Source organism: Sturnus vulgaris, chromosome 8, assembly GCF_052056855.1.
Source record: "Sturnus vulgaris isolate bStuVul1 chromosome 8, bStuVul1.hap1, whole genome shotgun sequence".
Lineage (NCBI taxonomy): Eukaryota > Metazoa > Chordata > Aves > Passeriformes > Sturnidae > Sturnus > Sturnus vulgaris.
The window spans coordinates 17536966-17553872 of NC_142250.1; the positions used below are offsets into that span (position 1 = coordinate 17536966).

Consider the following 16907-nt stretch of genomic DNA (forward strand, 5'->3'; position numbering starts at 1 on the left):
CATTCAGATTGAAGATTAGGACATAGATCTGCTCTTATTCTAGTGCCTGAATTTTGAGCCTGAGGCTTCCCAAACTGCTGCCTGAAGTGACCTGGGTAATTATTTAGTATGGGTCTTCATCCTGGTATTTCCACTGATCTAAAAAAAAAATACTGAAAACTTTTTGACACCTAGCAATGTAAAAACATACAGAGCAGCCAAAGAAAAAGATAAGCTCAAGTATCTCCCCTCCAGCCTTCCAGGGAGAAGTAAAGTAATTTTCAGGCCCTCTGGGTCAATGTACCCATCAGCAATTTTCAGGAATACCACAGACAGCAAAGACTGGGGCTGGAAACAGCTGGTGGAAACAAGCATGTCTTAGCATTGCAGCCATTTATTCGTACCAATGACTGCACTTCCTTACTACAATTTGAATTTCCATGGCTTGTTAGGGAGATTGTGAGTGTAAATGAGAGGTGGGCATATGTTTGCAACTATGAAAGAAAGTAATGTAGAACAAGCTCCTTGCTGAGGTGTGATTCACTTGATCAAGATATTTCTGAAGAGTTTTTTGTCTGTTTCATGGACAAAAAGTTAAATACCTTGGAATGGATGATATTAAAAGTTAGGTTCATTTTCTCTGATGGAATTTCATACAAATTGAGTTCCTTTTCATTGTTCTTTTTCAAAATAAAATGGTAGAAATGAAAGTCCAGGTTTAACTCTTTCTCTGACTTGACAGAATTGAGTTCTGTTTCTAAGTTGTGTTTTGAAATGCTTATGAACCATCAGCTTCAGAACATGAGAACAAAAAGTTGATAGTTTTGACCTTATAAGAGCTAGGATATACCAGGCATCTTGAAACCTTTTTGGGGTAATGAGACAGGAATGAGTTTTGCATCATGAAATTAGTCTGCTTTAATTTTCTCAACTAGTAAAATTAATTGTTTTGCCTGCACAATTAATAAATTCAATTTTTAAATTAAACATCATTAATCCTTTCATGGAAATAATTTAATGAAGGCCTTCTAATAATAAAAAAAGATGCTGCTGCTTGTCTCAAAAACTAGCAGAATGTCCCACAGAGTATTATTCCATCAAGATCAAAAGTATCTGCCACACCTGGAAAAGATGTAAAGAGAAAGAGTTTCATGGAGGAAGGCTAGAGATCATCTTTCCACTGGTCTGGTAGGATAGGAACTGAATCTATTGCCAGTAGGATATTTTTGGGAGAAAGCATCTTTTCTTGGAGTTCCAGACAGATCAATAAACCAGTTCTCACCTGAAAGTAAGATGTAGCTGGGTATTGCCACTCGAGCAGCAATAAATGAAAGAAGTTTATTTTTCCCATATTAATTCCAGAATTTATCTGACATGATAGAGTAATGGGTTGAAATGACATCATGTCCTCACAGGGAAGAAATTCTGTGCTACTCCAAAGATATGCAGAAAGCAGGGTTGCTGTAATATGTTTAAAAGTAGTCTGTGGTAACAGAATGAAATTGTCAAACTCTAAAGCAAGGGACTTAATTGTCTGACGTCGTACGGAAAAGCAAGGTGTACTGCATATTATTTTCTGTCTTGTTATAGAAACTGTTTTATTTTCACTCTTCCATATTTGGAAATTTGGAAATACATATGTTTCAGGGAATGCTCGCAGTATGAGTTTCTCAATACGATGCCTTGTGTGTTCTTACTGCTTATCTGCAACATCTCAGAACTCACCAGTGCATCCTGCTGCATGACATTTGCATGGGCGTTTGGTCATGTTGTATTTGAACTGATTTGGGATAAACAACAGTTTTGTTTAGTTTTTCAAGATTTTTAAAGTATGATAAGAATAGTCCAGTGTGTTGAAAGAAATGCCTTGTGGAGTTCAAAGTCGTTGGTTTATCTTGTAATCTAGAATTAATCATGACAAGAAGTATGTAAACACAGCTGAAATTGATTAAGATATCTTCTTGGGTAAAAAAAGAAAGAACAAGTTTTGGGCTGGCTTCTTTTCACTATATATATTTGAAATAAAATAGTAGAGAACAAAAGAGTTCTTAAAATTATTTAATTAGTACCTGAATAACCAAAGTGACCATTTAAATATAGGAAGATTGAGGCAGGTAAATTCTTTACTATTGTGAAAAGTAATGAAACAAGCAGGCTTTGGAAGAAAGATTTGTAGTTGTCACACACCATGTCCAGTTCTTGCTAGATTTGACATACATTAAGGAACACAGCTGTTTTAGGACACAACCTAAAAAGAACATTGTTAACTAGTTAATCTAGTTAACTCCCTGCAAACTGTATCTGGAATATCTTGCGATCCAGATGGGAAGCACAGTTGGTGCAGGTATTCCTGAGGCAGCTTTACACTTTCTAGCTTAGCTGCATCTAGAAGAGCTGCAGGGGCATGGAGGTTCCAGTGCTAGGCCTGGAGTCCCTTCTGGCCATGCAGAGCTCAAGCTGCCCCAGCTGTGCTGGCATCAGCAAAGCTTTCGGGATATGTTTACACAAGTTGTATTGCCACTGGATTGCCCTGTAGACAGATCAAATGTGTGAAGCCCACTCAAATCACTTCTGCACATCCAGCCAAGTTACAACCATTTCCAAGCTGCTTTTCTGTGGAGTCCACCACTGTCTCAAATCCATAGAGCAAGTCTAACTGATCTCCAGTTCTCCTGCAACTCTCTTATGCCAAGGCTCACAGACCGGCCCTCTGAGCAGCAGTATCCTGCTGGCTGCTCAAGTGCCAACTCAGTGATGATCCAGCCTCCAGGCATTAAGGCAGTGGAATAAATTATGTTCTCATCTAAATATGTGTTTCCTTGTCCTAAATAATTTTGTGTCTCAGTTCTGAATTAGTGAAAACTGTATGTGCTTCTGCCATTCAGTTTGCCGAGGTGCGTGAAACATACTGTACTGAGGTGGTTTGTTATAAAATCGCTTCTTGACCTTGGAGTACAGGAAGCTCTTCATTGAATCACTAACCTAGAAGAGGAAAAGAAAAGTAGTATGAGCAAAGTAGCTGACTGATGGAGGACTGTGAATTAGTCATATTTACTGTACAATGTCATATTTACACTAGGATGTGTTCCTAAGATAGATGAGGGTACTCTGAGAAATTTGTGTCAAAGGTATCAGTGACTTGTCCATTTTCCTCCTACCTCCATCCTGTGCACTATCTTACCATGTTCTACTATTTTCCCCAACTATGTCATGATGGGCAATGTTTCCCTGAGCAGGCCAGAATATCCTCCCACAAAGCTACCCTTGTGCCGTCAGAGGCATGGCCAGCGCAAACCATTAACCCAACTCCCTTTCCATAGCTCCCCCGATCTCTTACGGTTTTTGTTTGCCTCCTCTCATCACATTGTTTGATGTTTGAGGCAGTCGTGTGGTTATTGAAATAGATTGTTTTTCTGGTCTGACTGCTGTGGAGTTGTGACTGGAAAGTTGTGTCACTCTACAAAAAAGGGGCAAAAAAGAACAGCTAGCTATTTTCTATCTGTACATTAAATGCTGCTGATTTGACTATGTGACCCATCGATTAATTCACAGTAGAGAGGGACTACAAGAGTGAGGGGATCACAAATGACAAGACTAGTAGACACCTTTCAACCTGGTTTTGTAAGTCAAGTTACTATTTTCTCCTAAATTTCAAAAGAATTTGAAAGTTAAGGTTTCCTATTTCTCTTGGTTTCCATCTGTGTCTCAGCATTTCTATCTGATGATAACTCCACAGTCAATAACCATGCAGTTTTCTCAAATATGTATCATAAGAACTCATGCTACTGTTTTTTTAACTGCTGAAGTAGAGGTGGAACTCAGAAATGGTTCACATTACCAGCTGGGCTGAAAACTCAGGCACACCAAAGTATTAAGTCCCCAGATAGGATTTCAGTGAAAAATCAGTATTCACAGGTGGACTAAAGAAACTGTCACATTGTGCTCCCTCTCAAATTCTTTCATAGACTTGACCAAAACTTGTGATTGAAAGTAGATAAACAGTTCGCCATTTTAACTTTCAGGTGTTTCATAAAGAACTGAGGCCATTATATCTGCAAGTTCCTACTTATTGTTTCCCATGGGCAAAGATATGGCCTAGGGTTATGCAGTCTTGACAGCTGACAGCAATTTTGGAAAGATACTGTGGTACTACCAGATATTGTGCTTGTCAAATTGTGTTTTAAAAGTAAACTATTCAGTGCACCTAGGAAAAAAGCAGCCTTGCATTTTTGTTGTTAATGTATGAATACCACTTAAATAATTAGGAAAAACTCTGAAAAATGGTAAACATCTTACACTGTGATGAAGTAGCTCAGTTTCGGACTGGTCATTAGACTGATCATTTACAAATAGTGAGTCAAAATATGTCCCAAGCCACACCCTTACAATGCCACTGACGTCACAGTTTGTGACCTTCAAACAGTTGTATTCACTGTTCTCAATGATGCAATTAGGAAATGTAATGATGGTGGTATTGTATGCTACTTTTGCAGAATCATTAGTTGTAATAGTGAGAGCTCAGGTACAATTAGTAGGAGGAAGTAGCACTAATAGTCACAGCAAGCAAATTCTTCTCTGTGTTGCTTTTGGTCAACAGTAACTCCATTTTTCTTTTTTCTTTTTTTTTTCTTTTTTTCTTTTTTTTTTTTTTTTTGTAATAAGGAAGAAGGCCAACTATTTTTAGTTACTTGAGATGAACTGGGAAAAAGGGCATCCAATTTTCAAGTCAGCTTTCCCTCAGTCGATTAAAAAAATCTTACTAAAAATAGAAGTAAACGTAGAATTTATTCGCCTTTCTCATTAAACAAAATTTAAAGTATTTAAATGCTTCCTAGCTAGTGGTTCAGCCCTTTTTAAGAACAAAAGACAAAATTAAACCCATGTCCATAAAACTAGCATGTACAGTTTAAAAATGGAAGAGAGACCAACTTGCTGTTTTTTCCTGCTCTCCGGTGTAGGTGAGAGGTGGAAGGAAAGCTAAGGGTAGATATTCCAGCTGGAGCTGTCATCTCCCACACCCTGATCCTTCCTGTAAAGAACAAGAGCACATTTGATTTCTTGCACCTCTGGTCATTACTCATTTCCAGTTCAAATTCCTGGAAATCACCTGCTCTGTGCAACTGCCAGCACTTTACCTGCCCTGAAACCGATCCCACTTAGAAACGTGAGACAAAGTCTCCTTGCAAAGTTTTAAAGTTCTCCTAAATAGTCTCAGAGTTAATTTTCTGTAACACAATCTAGACTAAAAACCCTAATATGCATACTACCTTTCTGGGGAAGACCAGCTGCAAACTGCATCTGATATTCTGCATACATAAATGCATAAATAAATGGTTTAGCTGCAGCAGGAGGCACCAAAAATTTAAATTATATGGTTTATAGGTCAGTGGAAAAGCAGGGTGCAAATTTAAGTCTTGGGTTCCATTCCAGGGCTCTATTTAGATATCATTAGTGAAATCATGTGAGCATTGAAGTGCCCTGGGGGCTGTGTGTATGACTCTGCATGATGTTTTTGGTTTCATTATTTCCATTTTTAATGGCCCCACAGTGATAAATTCCCTCAACTATTATTTCTGTCAGAAAATATTAAGAAAAGTAGCCTTCTTTCTAGAAAACGTAAAAATTATGAAAAAAATCATTAATAAGAGCAAAACTCTTTGAAATTAAGACCTCTTCTGATGCCCAGATTTCTCTGACTCCTATATCAGACTTTCCTTGTAAATTTCAACCTTATAATGTAAAATGAATGATAAATATTTGTATTTTTATGTTGTTGCGTGGTCCACATTCTTTCTCAGTATTTAATGTGTTCCAGTTTATAAATACAAGCTCTTACAGGAATTCTTAGTACTTACTAATTGGAACAGCTTTGTTTATTCATCGAGTTTGAAATAAAGTGGCCTGTCAGCCAAAGTATACAGTTCTGCCCCCAACATTGGGATATTGCATTTGCTTGCATGCCTGCTGACTCCAATGGAGTCAATGGAGCCCTGGGTCATTCATGGCACATTAGTTTAGTGTGGGTGTGGAGTAATTTTTAAGATTACATAAAGCACCTTGATATGTGTGTTCTGTATTTAGAATTAAAAACCTAGTGAAAGTCATGTGCCATGCTAACAGGGCATTCACGTCCATAAGGTGTATGGAATTACCTTGAGTACATTGAAGTGCTGAGGGTTTTTTTAAATGTGGCTCCTTCACCTTTTTAACAATTTTTTTGAGTTGGCACTTAAATTTGATGTTGACTTAAGTATCTTAAACTGATGACCCCAAAACTTTGCTTTCAGGTGCTTTTTGAAAGCTCCTAGAATCTATACATATCTTCTTTATTAGTCCTTCCAAAGCCTACAATAGAATAAGATTTTGTGGTTTTAAGTATTTTACAGATGCACAGAAAGCAATGCTCTAAAAAAATTCACAACTCAACTAATACACCATTATTTGGTAGGAAAGAAAATGAGAAACTAAGTTATGGGAAGTTCAGCTGGCAGAGCAAGGTAATAAAATTGAAATATAGAAAAAGAAATCAATGACACTAAAATAAAGATTTCCCAAATAATTTCCATCAGCTGCAGTGTCAATCCCTGTGTATCTCTGTCCTCTTAACTCATAGACATATGCCCACATAATATTTATCACAAATATTGACAAATTGTGACTTTCAGTCTTAAAGGTGACATGTCCATCACAAACAGTCTTTGCATGATGTGATATGGAGGTAATTTTTGTGGAGATTAGGGGTTTGTGTGTGATTGAGTTCCTCCATTTGAGATATGGTAAATCAAGTGTTGTTTACTTTCCACTGATACATGCTATTGGCATTCTAGCTGGAATGTTTACTGGCTGCCAAAAATGTGTTTATATGCTAGTTCTTTGCAGAACACAACACTTGAGAAGTGAAACTTCAGACTTTTAAAAACAATATATACATACTTAACAGCAGCAGTTGCATCTGCTTCTTCTCAGCTTTAGCACTATTCTCCTCCATTATCTGTGAATTCCTGGAATTAGTTTCTCCACCAGAAGAAAATGTGGATTATTGTTCTTTGAACTACCATCAGTCAGTGCTGATAATGTTGCACTTTTCTAAGTCCGATATTTTACAGAGACTGCATTTTTCAAGCAAAATGTTGTTCAATTTAAGTTAAAGAGTCAAAAAAAAAGGAGCCCCGTTAGGAAAAACAGTTTCCTGGGTGGAGGACAGAATCCAGCAGCTGGTAATGGTAACAGTTGTCTTAATCTGATCACTCGGAAATGATGAATAAATCTGAAATTGTAAATGGAATTGTAAATGGAATAAGGACTTCCATAGAATACAGATGTTAAAGTAACCCAGGCTCTTTTTTTTTAAAGGAAATTACAGTGTCTTCATGGGCTGGTTGATGATGATAGATGTTGAGAGTCAGTAGCAAAAATCCTGAAACTTCTGTAGAATTCCTGCCCCTGAACTGGAAAGATGGTTAAAGGACTTCTTCCTACACATAAATTTCTATCATTACCCCCTTAAACCTATATGAAGTTAATTCAGCAAAAATCTCTCATGTGCCAAATATCCAAAGGGATGGATTTCAACAATTCTTCTGCCATCAGTTCCTTATTTTCATTTTGATATGTCTTGGAAGGGAAGGAGAAAAGGCTAAGGATCTGCTTGTCTTTCTCTTGCCTTCAAAGTGTGAATGACTGAAGATTGCCCTTTAGCTAATGTGATACTAATAGGAAATACTAAATGAACTTTTATATGTTTGTCTTTGAAAAGAAAACACACTCCTCCAGGCACTTAACAAGGGTATTACAAAGATAATTAAGACATATAAAGTCAAGAGTTTTCCTCTGCTCTACATACACAAAGACTTCTCAAATTCACTGGGGATTTAGATGGGCATGTTGGAAAAGGCAAATATCATCCCGCTGGGACAAGTGGAATACAATAGAAGTTCTAGTGCCTGCCAGAAAGAGTGGAGAAGTATGTGGGACTGCTGGGAGGAAGTGTTTTAATAAAAACAGCATCATTCTGAAGTCTGGATGAATATTCAGACCTTTTGGACCATGGAGGTTAAGTCCTAACTTCCACAATCTTTATGATTTTGCCAGGATTAAGTTAGATAAAAATTGAAATTATACTATCTGCTTTCCTCGCTGGTTAAAATTGTACTTTCTCTTCTTCCACAATGAACTGCTTGTTCTTATACCACTCATTAAATCACAGAATCATAGGTTGGAAGGAACCTTAAAGATCATCTTGTTCCAACCCCATCTGCCATAGGCCAGGAGACCTTTCACTAGACCAGGTCGCTCAGAGCCCCATTCAACCTGACCTTGAACACTTCCATGGATGGGGCACCCACAGCATCTCTGGCCAACTTTTTCTAGTGCCTCATTATCCTCACAGTAAATAATTTCTTTCTAATATCTAATCTAAATATATCCTCTTTCAGTCTGAAGCCATTCCCCCTTTTTCTGTCACTACATGCCCTTGTAAAATGTTTCTGTCCCACCTTCTTGTGGACTCCCTTCAAGTACTAGAAGGCCACAATTAGGTAACCCTGATGTTTTCTCTTTTCCAGGCTGAACAATCCCAATTCTCTCAGCTTTTCCTTGCAGCAGAGCTGCTCCATTCCTCTGACCATCTTGGTGGCCTCCTCTGGACTTGTTCCAACAGGTCCATGTCCTTCCTGTGCTGGGCACTCCAGAGCTGGATGCAGAACTCCAGGTGGGGGTCTCACCAGGGCAGAGCAGAGGGGGAATCACCTCCCTTGACTTCCTGCCCAGGCTGCTGTGGATGCAGACAGCTTATGGTTGGTTTTCTGGGCTGCAAGGGCTCATTGCCAGGTCTCCCACTGCCTCTTATGTAAGGCCCCTTTCCCTTTTCTCTCAGTGTTCTGCTGTCCATTGTTCTATCCTTAGCCCTCTTCCATTCCAGCATAGTAATACCAGCACAAAGATTTATACTAGTATAGAAATATTATTTAAAAATTCTACTTGCTTATCATTGGTAAATCTTTTTAATGGAACCTGAAAGTTTCTTCTAATCTGAAATTTTGAAAAGTTAAAATCTCTGTCTTTCAGATGTATTCCTGGGTTGTACATGATACTGATCCTCTTGCAATTCTCAGGAAAGAGTAATGGACAGGTATATTTAATTTGTATATTTCATAGCTTTCTTTCACCAAAAACATAGGATTTATGTATAACTTCTTGATTTCTGAGAACAATCAATGCTAATTAAACTTGAACCACTTATTTGATGCCCCAGAAAGTTCTTACTGACAGATTTGAGCATAATGAATTCCTGTATTGCTTGGAGCTCTGTGTTCTGCCCATGCAACAGACCTGTCTCTTCTCTTTAACAATATTAAAAGCCTGTGTGCTTTACAGTCCTTGTCAGGAGCTAATCTATAGGATTATTTTGTTGTTACTGACATGCACAAATAGAATCTGACACTTGCAGCCACACGGCTGTGTAAGGTTTACCCACCCAAAATCTTTCAGGAGATAGATTTTTGTTCTTAAATACATACATTGAAATCTACATTTGAGTTTATTATGTATAAAATATGCAGAACTACGTTCTGAGATTCAGTCATTTAAATTGGGGGAAGAAGAAAAATATTTAGATTAACTTCCTGCATTAATTTCTTTTGATGTTTAGTAGATAGCTAAATGTATAGTGAGGGTCTGCTGTGCATTATCTTTTAGTACCAGGGTTTCTGTTGATGCCAAGAGATGTAAATCAGATTTTAAAGTGCTTATATTAGCAATAGACTTCATGATCTGATCTGGATAAGAAAATTGGTATAACACCATGCAAGTACAGCTCTGTAAGCAACCTTCCCCATGTTTGTGGGCCGAGTGATGATAAAAATCAAGGCATGTGGAGATGTACCTCTTTTGACAGTACTGGTGCCAGAGCAAGCACTGACTGAGTTTTCCATCCTGTTATCAAAGAATTCAAAATCTGAGTCTTATAGCAATAAAATATTGATTTAATTGTACCAAACACAGGGTCTGAAAAATAAGGTTCCCCTTGAAGTACTTCTTGACATTTCAAATATATAGGAAACAGCATAGCTCTCCTGAAGCATGTTGGAGTTCCTCCTTAGAAGCCATACCATATGGCTTCTTTTCAGGTGCCACCTTATCTGAACTTGAGGCCACACAGGAGTATAAGACATGTGCTTGCAGCCCATATGACTTATTCCTCAGATCCAACATAAAGCATGCATTTCTTTGCATGTTCAGTGTTTCTCAGGGCGAAGAACAATTTTTAGATGAATCTGCCCCTTTGTTACTTTGCTGATCAAAAGGATTGCAATAGCATGAGCAAGAGAACTGCTAACATCAGTCAGGTTTTCAACATATTTTTCAGCTGCTTCCTTTATTTATGCTTTTGTAAATAAGTTTATGCAATCGTGACTTCACGCTAAGTCTCTCTTGCTTTACATAACTGCGGGCTGCCTTTCCTAACACAGTAGGATGTGACTTCAGGAGCATTTTCGACTGAACAGACTGTCAGCCTTGTAGGGTCATCTTTATTCATTTCCTCTGCACAGATACTGCATTCCTTACATTGAGGCCTCTCTTGGTCTGCTATGTGCAGTTTGTTAATGACTATTAACCACCAGCCAAATTGCATTTTTTCTTTCCTTCGAATTTACATCTCAGTTCTTGACTGATCTATCCACATTCCTCCAAGAGCTTCGTGATTTTGTTTCAGGTTTTTTCCCTCGGGCCTGCCTTTTGTGGTGTCCCATTTCTATGGCATTGAAGCCTGATTATTTGACACTTGTGCTGTTTCAAAGAGTCATTGCATTGGTGTGATGGGTCATGTTTGAGCCTCTATCCATGTGTGTTCAATTTCAGTTAATTTAAATTCCTTTAAAAGGAACTGGAGCAAAACACAGCAGTTTGAAAAAACATTTCCTCCATTCAGTTCCAAAGAATTGTTTTGATGACATGGTGAGGTTTGAAAACCCACTAAAGCCACACAGAGGCCTTTGATGGACAAAATCAGTAAACTGAAATACAAATTTTTACAGGGATTGAGGTAAAATATTACAAATAATTCAGAAAAGGATTAATGCTGTAAAATTAAACAAAAGAATCACATGCTAGCTTAAGTTTATTGGGAAAGAGAAGCCAGTGACTGATTTGGTTAGCCTAGAAAATCACAAGATGTTAGGAAATATGAGGAAATGCAGACAATTGCTGTGACTGCAAACCAACTTTCTGTATCTATTTTCTCTATTAATTTTGGAGATTCACCTGTCTTAGACATGCTTCCTCCTTGTAATGTACATTAAAAAAACAGATACCAAGAAGAGAGGTGCCTGATCAAACCAGTTGCTCAGAAAGAAGTAGTCCTGTTAGGAGGTAAACAGCATCTCAAAGTTATGAATTGACTTTAATATGAAGTACAGAAATGTTGAAAATGATGCTGCTCCTCAATTAAAATTGCTGCTGATGGTGATCAAAATTAGTAAGTAATGCTATTGTGTTGAAAAATATTCCAAGGTTAACTCAATATTTTATATCACAAAACCTTACCTTAATTCTCAACAATTATTTGAAAATGTAACTCCAATAGAGAGAACATTAGAAGATGATATTCTCAAAGTATGAAAGAAAACAGGTTTTGCAAGGGTAAATCTTGCTTTTCTTATTTGACCAGTCAGTAGAATGAGGAATGAATATGAATGAGATGATATAGCTTTATGTTTTAGAATTTTGATTCTAATATGCTAAAGAAATTGAATAATCTTGTGGTAAGAACCAGAAAAAATACTTGGAATGGAATAAAATAAGTAACTTTTTGGACCTTCTCTTGTTTTTCCCCACATATTGGCATGGCTACTCTGATGGCATTGATGTGGGACTAAACCATGATTTTACTGGTTTGTTCTGCAATGGAAATAGTCTTTCAGATCTGGCTTCAGCTGTTGGGTTTTCTGTTGACTGCTTATTAAATTCATGGCAAAGCTGCATAATTCAGGGACATGTTCAGAGACTTAGCCCAACCTAGGAAATAAAATAATCCTCCCATAAATTATTATTATATGGAGAAAGCTGTCACATTGTTTCCTTAGCTAGTTTTAAAAGCTCAATAGTATTGATAAGACAGGACTTTCTCTTTTTTATATTAGATACAGTGTGATAGTTTGAAGTAACTTGAGAGCAGTTCTGGCATTATGCAATGTAAATGTATTATTATAACAGTATGCTAGAGAAAAAATGTGCTGGAAAGGACAAATGGAGTTTGGCAAATCAACATTACAAATACTGTAACACATAGAACTGGGTAGTTTGTGAGATTTCATTCCAATAATTTTCAGATACTTGTGAAAATGTTATGATATGTTCACAAGACTCAATGACTAGATATGAAGAAATCAGAAGTGACTCATGAAATATTTGCAAACCAAAAAAGTCTTCAGTGTGAATGTTAAAACCAAACCCATTTGCAGTGCAGTGTCTCCTTTACAGGGCTAAAACAGAATTTTTGTATGCAAAAGCATGGGGTTTTTGGTGTAGCTGTAGATACAGTTACTATGATAAACCACCCTGTAGCATCTTTTGTTCCCACATACCAGTGATATACTGGAAAAACAGAAGTTTCAGACCTTTTCAATTGAAAGGGGCATTCAGGAATACTCTGTCGAAAGCTAAGGTATGCTCTTAAAATTCTGAGATTAATCTGAATTTTATTAGCTGAATTCCTGTGCAAGTGAAGCAACTTTTCCTTGCCTTTGTCAAATGAACTTGGGTTTAGTGAAACTCAAGAGGCCCAAATGGCCTCCTGGGATGAAGCTGACATGTTTGTAAGTTACCTGTCTTCATCTTAGTTCAGCCACATTCACCACTGGAGTTCTGAATTTCCTAAACTCGGTTACTTGTTGTCTGAGATTGCCCAAGAATCATTTGAAGGGGTTTTATAAAAAGAGACGAGAAAAATCTCCGAGTCTGTCTTTTGGATATAATGCAGATGTGCAGTAGTTTACTCAGAATTTTAAAGAGCTCTCCATGAGTCAGTGTCCCCTGTATTGTTCTTGGCCCTCTTTTCAGAGCTGAGGTTGCTGGGTCCATCCTCTGTAACCTCTGGTTTTCTGTGTTTTATTACTTTGGAGGCCTCCAAAGTAATAAATGGTTTAGAAAACATTCCTGTTTGACAATTTGTCTATTAATATGTTTGCCTTTAAGAACATAGCATATCTTTGAAATTTCTTGAATGTTAATAAATTCTGTCAGATCAAAAGAAGCAGATAGACAAGTTCATTCAGAGTGGTTATTTCAGATGCAGAAAGGTGAGCAAAAGCCATTGTGTTACCACACCAGTATTTTGTGTCATACAAGTATCTTCATCAAATTGAATGAAGGATAACTGTATTTTCAGACAGATTTTTACAGGCAGTGCTGGATCTGTGCTTGTTGTCTTTCTTATCCAGCCAAGAACCTAAGATTTCCCTGGCTGCAGGATTATGTTCATGTTCCCTGTCAGAATCCAAGTTCTTCTACTTCTTGTAGTGCTTGCATTGGGTAAATCTAGTTTCTTAACAGATGGTGGGAATGCCTATTTTTTCCTCTTCTGCTGCCTGCTCTTTGCAGGACTGTAATCAGAAAATGAGGTTCAATCCCTTGATCCCTTGATCCTGAACCCTGAGTATGGATGAGATGTATGTAAACTTTATTTCTCTCTTCTTTTGAATCCTCAGTCAGCATCAAAAGGATTTTCATTAAATACTTCCACCTGTGAAAATGGATCTTTAATTTCAGATGTTCTCATGAAGAAAAGGTATTTATTGAATCTAAGTATCTCTTACCTTACGCAAGTCATTGAAGGTCTTTTAGCAATTACAGAAGCCATTTTTTAAAATGAAAGAAAATGAGAATGGTGTTTTTCCTGGGTTTCAGTTATTTTTGAGATTTTATGGCTACTGGAGGCATCTTCCAAGAAATACAAAAATAAAATGCTGATAAAATAATGTTAATTTTAAAAGCTACATGTAATAGGATCATCTTATGTGCTTTCTAGACAATATACTACTTAACCTAGTCCCTATTTTTTATATATTGACCAGGAAAATAATGTTTTGAGTATATTGTGGTATATCTGTTTAGTGACTTTTCTTTGACAGTCATGGTTTTAAGCTTCAATATTCCCAGGAAATAAGGACTGTGGCTTAGGGAAATTAAATAAACCTGCAGCCATAGCTGCAGGTTATTAATATATTAAATTAAATAGTTTAATGAATTCCTAGGTTTCTGAAGGCAGTGTGTCTCACTGAGGCTTTGGGCTGTGTAATGGATTATAATGTTAGGCAAGGAATTAATTTATGGAAGGAATAAGGTTGGTTAGAAAGATTTGAGGTTAGTGTGTCAAAGACTTAACCATTTCCATAATAGGCATAAACCAGAGAATATCTTTCTATTGTTGGACAGAGAAGGAACTTGTATTAAAGAGGAAGAGAGTGATTTCATTGAGGTTTTTTTTCCCCCCATGTTAGTATTTTTGTTTCTACATATCATAACAGGAATTGGTAGCATTCACATCCAGATGGTCTCGTGAGAAGGATGTCATCTGAGAGGCAGAGTTATACAAAAATTTTTAGATTTGTTTTCTTTTATAGTCTTAAATTCAGGAATGATCGATCTGCAATGCATGATTAAATGATAAAAATTAATTCCATTAAATGATAAAAATCATATTCAAAGGAACCTTAGGTTCATTCCTCTGTCCAAAAGCAGGGTCATTCTATCTGGGACATTGTTTCACCTGCTTTAAAAATCTATGATAATAGAGGCAATGCATGGTAATAGAGGCAGAGTATGCTCCTCATCAATTTCTTTTGATGAAAACAGGCACTGCAACTGAAATCCATTAGTTGTAGTGCTGTCTACCATGGACATTTAAACATTTTATTTCCAGACTCCTCATGTACTGTAAGACTTGCATGGCATCCCAGCTCTTGCCTGTGCCTGTGCCTGGTGCAGTGTGTCTTATCTCCTGACCCCTGCATGTGTCAGTTGGGCTCCTTCTGTCTCCTCCTGGGGTGTGCCCTTCCTGGCACCTAGAGCCACACTCAGCGTTCCAGCTGAGGCTTCACAAGTGCCCAAGTGGAGAGTGAAGTAGGATTGTGCCCTGTGTTGTTCAGGCCATACTCCCATGTAGACAATCACTGCAATCCCTGCAGTTTTCACAACACCATGATGTTGTTGACTCATCTGTGAATGATTATAACCCTGGGATCTCTTCCCACAGACCTGCTGCTGGGACAGTAGGATTTGTGCCTTCTTCTCACTGAAGCTCATTTTCTTGTATTTGCCAAGAGATATTAGCATTTTTTAAAAATTGTTTTTCTAGTTTGCCAAAATTTCCAAAATTAGAACCTGATCTTCCCTGGTATTTGAGCCCTGCATGTTGAATAATGATAATCTCTATTCTACACTTCTTGCTGTTTTGAAAATATTGAACAGTCCTGGGTCAAAGGCAAACTAGTTTTTAAAACCCCACCCAGTGAAACCCCAACCCATATCAACTTTATGGCAATTATAACAAAGCCAAAAAAACAGGTTTCTCTGGTTTGCTCTGAAGAACATTTAGTGTGCCAGGATAAGAAATCTGGTTCTTGTTGCTGGTGCAGGCCAGTCTACAGGGGCTGTGCTATCTATGACCGAGAAAAGGAATGTGAAGAGCAGCCTCCCTGCACGAAAGGAAATTGAGGTATGGCTCTAGATGGCCGCTGTGATTGCCCTGCTCAGACTGAGTTACAAAGCTGACACAGAGGAGTCACGTAATCTTTCACAAGTCTGCAGGCACACAAAGGAATAAGACAAAGGCGGATTCACATTCTCTATCCATAATCCCTATTAAAAAAATGGGACTATTTAGCATTGTTACTATAGTTCATCTGATGTTCACTACCATTAAGTTACTGGTCTTAACACTTAATATATGAGGCATAAAAAGGAGGAGGAAGCTGGGAGTTTCCCTCACAGTTTTGGGAATGCATACCAATTTGCTTAGTGCTGTGTACGTAGTGGGGATTTCTCTTATAAAGAGAAATTGAAATCCAATGTTCTGTGTTCCCTCTTGACTCTTTCTGGACTCTCTCAGTTTAGAGAAGTTAATACTTCTGTACTTGTTTTTCCTATATAATTAAAATGATCCAGAAATGTGAAAATGAAAGGGAGATCATGATACCTCCCGCTGAGGTATCATTAGTTATAAACTCTTGAGACATATTTGTGTTCAAACCTCTGGTGAATGGGACTTAAAACTTCCACAGCTTACTTCTTCAAGAGCTTTTCCCTTAGCAATGCAGTGTTTGCACTAACCCTCAGCTTCCACATATTATACTTACTTCTTGTTTTCTCTACCGTTAAAGACGGAGAAACATGCACTGCTATTCTTGTCATAACATCTTATCTTACAAACCTTAGACCTTGCTTTTTCCTCATGGTCCTTCATGGTTATGTCTTTTCCATATGCTGTCACCCCAATTTCGTCAACCTTTTCTTTTAGGCCATGCTTTTTAGTTGAGTCAATATTCTGGTTGCCCTTCTCTGGTCTTTGTCAAGTTTGCCTTCACCTTTATTTTGCTTGTCTTCAAAGCAATACATGTTGTTCTTCACCAGCATTCAGAAGCACTGTATTTTTACCTCCACCATGTAATCCACAATGAAACTGTAAATACAGAATAAGTTGAGATTTACCTTTTTTGTAGCCATCTTGATGTAATTACTTTATAATCAGGTCAGTATGGTAGGAGAGCACTGTGTAATCAAAATGCAAATTGTCTTGATTCAAGAAATCATTTCTTTTCAGACCTGTCTATGAGTCACATGTGTTGGAAATGAAAAAATTTGCTTAAATGCATTTCTCAACCAGACTTTATGCACTTGAAGTATTTTAATTGGAAGAAAAAAAATCTGTG

The 16907-nt window shown here is 37.5% G+C and overlaps 1 long non-coding RNA gene across 1 annotated transcript; it reads right to left on the reverse strand.

Annotated features, from left to right (window-relative positions):
* Positions 1-2094: 2094 nt before the first annotated feature.
* LOC148223013 (uncharacterized) lies at positions 2095-16652 on the reverse strand. The gene is made up of 3 exons (XR_015805143.1): positions 16409-16652; positions 4909-5008; positions 2095-2961 (listed from the first exon to the last, which is right to left on the reverse strand). It is a non-coding gene; the product is annotated as an uncharacterized LOC148223013 (long non-coding RNA).
* Between the last annotated feature and the right edge of the window lie 255 nt (positions 16653-16907).